The sequence below is a fragment of the Bactrocera dorsalis genome, chromosome 2 (genome assembly GCF_023373825.1).
Source record: "Bactrocera dorsalis isolate Fly_Bdor chromosome 2, ASM2337382v1, whole genome shotgun sequence".
In the NCBI taxonomy this organism is placed as follows: domain Eukaryota; kingdom Metazoa; phylum Arthropoda; class Insecta; order Diptera; family Tephritidae; genus Bactrocera; species Bactrocera dorsalis.
Window position 1 is genome coordinate 1,234,277 of NC_064304.1, and position 5,238 is coordinate 1,239,514.

A 5,238-nucleotide genomic window follows, 5' to 3' on the forward strand; every position below is an offset into this window, starting at 1 on the left:
TTCGACTTTTTAACAACTCTGTCATGCATAGTTCCACATTTATTTCTTTATTGTGCCCAAAATGTTGCTGCCTTTGCAACTGCGTTGATTGACTCTGCTTTGGAGTTGAAATCTGGCTCGGCTTAAATATTTACAATAAATTGCAAGCAAACTTTTTCGACCTTCTTTGATGCCTTTTGTAATTTGGCAGTTGTGTGAATGTGTGGATGTGTGTGTGTGTGTACATACATAAGGCAATACCTGAAGTTTCAATGGCGTTTTGTGCCGAAGCGGAAGCCTCGGCTTCTTGTCATTTGTGGTTGTGCCTTCACAAAGGGTAATTATCAAGCAACTTCATGTGGGTTTTATGACAGTTTGCCGGGATAAAAATACTTCCCTGAACCTAGTTGTTAAATTTCTATTGCTTTTTGCACGTTGTTTCATTTTAACGGTGCTTGAGGACCAACCAAATGAACCTTATAAGGAATAAAAAGCCACAAATATGCTTGACATTATATATTTATATGTATATTTCACATATTGTGTATATTTTAATATAACTTTTCGAAAGAAAAGCCCATTCTTCACGCTTTAGTGCTGTCAAATTAGTACGCGAAGAAAGGAGTTAGCCAAAGCAAGCTCTTTCGCTTAGATAAATATATAAGCTTAATGTTGCCAGCCCTTTAGTCCACGCATGACAATATATATTTCTCACTAAATGCATTTCTGTTTATTGAATTCTGCTGCATTCTCAGCAAACTTGCATTAAAGCGCGAAAATGTGTTACAAAGTGTCAAGGCGCTCGTGTGTGTATATATCTGTCGAAGTTAATATTGTGCGAGCTGTTATGTGCGAGTATAAATCGTGGAACCCAATTAGTTAGACACCCATAATCAGTCCTTAAAAGCCATGTGTGCATTGTCGCGCATCAGCGACACGCAAGTGGCCGGGTCAGCCGGCACGTTTATCCGTACTCGGGCAGCTTTTCACTCAGCGGCCACTGCTCCATCAATATTCATGAATGGAGCTGGTGTCAGCCAAAGTAGCTCACACACACACACGCACAAATATATGTATGTATTTATTATAAGTATATATACATATGTACATAAGTGCATGCTGCTAACTGTGCGTCTACTTACACATATGTAAGTGCAAACATTGTCACACACACGGCCGTATCGCAGTTGTGCATGTGTTTGTGCGGAGTTCAGCCCAGATGAGCCAGCCACTCACAACATCAACTTCCTACCGTCACTTATGTCATGTCCAACTGTCACTTAACATCACATAGACTTACACTCGCAATCCACAATCCATGCATTAATATATGTGACTATATACAAGTATATATACACACACACACACGCGCGCGCGCACGCAATCGCCTAGCTGCATATGTTCGAATGCACTTATCCCTTTGAGAGTGATAAACGCGCATGGGCATGTGTGTGTGTGCGTGTCGGTGAAATATGCTAATTTGTCTCCGTACGCCGAGGCGATCTCCAGAGATCCTGGCTGCAAGCGACTTTCGCGCCTATCGGATGGCTGCGGCGTCGAAGCAACAAGCAGAAATGCAATTTAACATTTAAACGCAGCGCCACTCGCCTGCCTGCCTCTGTGCGAGTGTGTGTGTGCTCAAATGGGGCGTTGCATGTGCGCTGTTGTTGTTGCAGCGGCATGTTGCAAAAATCCGCGCCTTTGGCTGGCGCTGCGCGTTCACTCGCGATGAGTTAATGTTATTTCGCTCGACTTTAAATTAATTTTCAGCGAGATTATCAGTTGTTTGCATTCATTTGCATGTGTGCGCTCGCACACACACACACACGCGCACTCTTGCATGTTGGTTACATGAATATGCATATTTTTGCAACTTCATCCAGGCGGTCGCATATGCTTGTTGTTGTTGCTTTGCTGTGGCGCATGCCAAAGAAAAGTCATATATTTAACTCCGAAAGGCTGGCAAAGGCATTGAAAGTGAATATTAAAACAGAAATTTAAGACTTTTAATATCTTAATTAAGTAGTGAGCGGGGGGAATGGAAAGTGCAAATGGTCGGGAAAACAGAAAGGCCAGATAATTCGAGAGAATATTTCATGCGAGCAACTTCTTCTTTCGCAATTCACCTCAACTTTAACGATGCTCACATCGCAATGCCAAAGTATTTCTTTACAGGAGAGCGCAATATTTCCGCAGTTTCCATTTCCAGCACATTTGCTTTTAAAGCGAAAAATTTAAAATGCCAGTAATCCCTCAAATTAAGTTATGAATATTTTAAGCGCGCCCTCACGTTCTAACCAATTAGCAGCAGGTGATTAAAGGCCAATTAAAATAACTTCCATGAAGTAGTTTAAACGAAATTACTCTCTTCGTTGCAATTATTCATTAGTTGCATGAAATCGAATAAAAATATAAATATGAATGTGTAAAAATAAAGCAAAACGGTAAAAACCCAGTGTTGCATTTTTGTAAATTTTTTTCTAGTTTTTTTGAATTTCCAGCAACAATCAGCCATGCAAATTCGCGATGTCAAAAATGCGACAAGCAAAAGTTGCTGCCGCTCAGCCCCGTCGCCGCACATATTTGGCTGTGTGGCGCACTAAATGGCAGCCAAACGAAATGGCAGTGAAACCGGTCATTTTTCGAATTACATTCATTTGCATATTTAGCAGTTAACGCGTTTTGTCACTCAATACACAATTAGATTTTGCATAATTTACATGCGAATGCAAAACTAGCGCAACATTGTTTAGCGCTGCTGCCTGGCACACACACACACAAGCACGCCGTTGCTGCCACCGAAATCAAAAAAATATACATTCGATTCCAAATGCCAAACCAGCAATCATTGGAATAAATATGCATAGATTTAAAATAAACGAAGCGAATAAAAATGTTCGATTGTGAACAAGGCGATCGACGAAAAACCTTAATCAAATAGGGAGAGCATGAAGTGTATGAAAAATGGTGGACACCATGATGTTTGATTGTGTACTCATAACATGTGTGGGCGCATATGATAGTTTGGTAGTGTCACGTGGATATTTTAAATGGATCAGATTCGAGGCTTTAAGAGGTTTCATGGATTTCCTCGCGCAAAAAACGGCTAATTTTAAATTTTTTTTGTCATATAAAAAATAAAATATTTTATTCCAACTTTTTATAGTTTCAGAGATACATACATGTTTTACAAAGATTTTGTGAAATTATGGACATTAATGGTGAATAAAATGTTCAAGAACCTCGAAGGCAAAGCCTCTAAGATAGTGGTCTATGCGGACGACATTGCTATCTTAATAACAGGAAAGTGTCTTCAGCCCATTAGTAGTATTATGAAAACCCCTCTCAATACAGTCTAGAACTGGGAAGCTCAAGCAGGTCAGAGGTTGTATCCGGAGAAAACGGATTTGCTGCTGTTCACAAAATTCCTCTGATGAGGTTTCCGTCTATAAATAAGACACAACTCTCTCTCTCAAGTACCTTAAGGTATTGTTGGACAGCAAACTGTTGTGGAAGCACAACATACGGTACAGTGGTATGGACCACTTACCGGAAAGTAATGGAAAAGGTTCAGAAACGCGCTGCGCTGTGCATAACAACTCCAACGGCGGCCCTTGAACTGGCACCAAACCTCTTTGCTGAAAATTGCGCAGTAAAATCGGCGCGACGGCTGCTGGCTGCAGGAGAATTTACATATAGAACCTTCGAGCATAGCTCAGGCGATAATGGCGGTTTGGAAAAACCGACACTTGATCCCACTTTTCAACTGGGAAAGAAACATAGAAAAAGATGGATGGTGTAAGGATATGTTAGCTACGCTCAGTACTCTAAACATCTATACTGATGGCTCGAAATTGAACGATGCATTTGGTGCGGCATTATACTGTCCAAAGTTAGACATAAGGCAACCTTTTAAGTTGTCGGCCCTCTTCGAAAAATGCGAGGCTGGCCTCTAATGCACCTGCAGGCAATTCCAGAGTCAACATCTACGTTGTCCCGCTTTGGCAAGACTACGCTGTAAGCATCCACAGTATGATACACTGGAAGAGGTACGGACAGAGAGGCCGCAGAGTCTGTTAAAACTCGCGTCAAGCGCAGGTATGACCTATGACTCCTCTTGGACTTAGTAAGTGAACTCCATCTGTTAGGACTAAACTGGTCTATGCATGAATTTGGAGGCTACTTGAAGGCAGCTAAATAATCAGTTTATATGTATTAAAAGGTTTGTTTCATTCAGAGCTTTAGACTCCTTGCAGACCCTTCAGAAATACCAGTATATTTCTAACTTTTCTTTTAAGGTAAATCCGTTATTTTTGTAAACATGAAGTGCATTTATTATTACATTTAGATAAAAAATCAAAGTCTTTAAATGACTTAGATCAGACTTGATAGATCTTTTAAAGCAACCATTTGCATTCTGCAAAAGGAAATCATCTATAAGCGATTTTCACTGTTAGAAGAGACCGCCGACTAAACCACTAACATGTTTGCTACTAGTGCAGTTTGGTCTGCAAAACACTTCTAGCGGAATCAGAACCTCGACCGCCTTCATTGGCATCTGTTGACATGGACAACGTCGCTTTCGTATTGACCAGGGGCGACAAACTGCACCGCTAACCACTGACCGCTGACATCATTCACACTAAATCGCGTATACACACACACAGGAAGCATAGAGGGTATATCTAATGTTGTTGTTGCATTATTTGTCTAGTGCGCACTCACACAGACACAGCGCTCTCGAAGTGAGTGAGCCACATTCAAACTTAATTGCTGTGTAATTTTTCGCAATTCCCTCGCCTCTCTGGACATCAGCACACTTTTTACAGTTAAAGTTAAATATGCATATGCGCACCGCTTTTTATTCTCACTGTTGCTTTTTAACACAAATATCAGCGATGGCTGCATAAAAATAGCTGCGAGTGGCAATACTAAAATTCGGTTGAGCACAGGGCCGCGGGGCATTAAAATGCAAACTAGCGGATCCGCATATGTGTACGAGGAGGATTCGTGTTTGCATGTGTGATAGCGCAGCCGAGTACAGCGCCGTATGTAGGATGCGCATATGAATATGTCCATAAGCGTTATTTGCCATATTTGCCGAGATTTTATTGCTGTTGGTTGGGGTTGAGCGTATAAAAGTACAATTGGTCATTGGTAAGTTTAAACCCACAGCTCAACCTCGCAATCCCCCTAAAGCTTTCGGATACACCAAATAAACCCTCTTAAATAGCCATCCAAGAGTCGACCTGCGAAGGC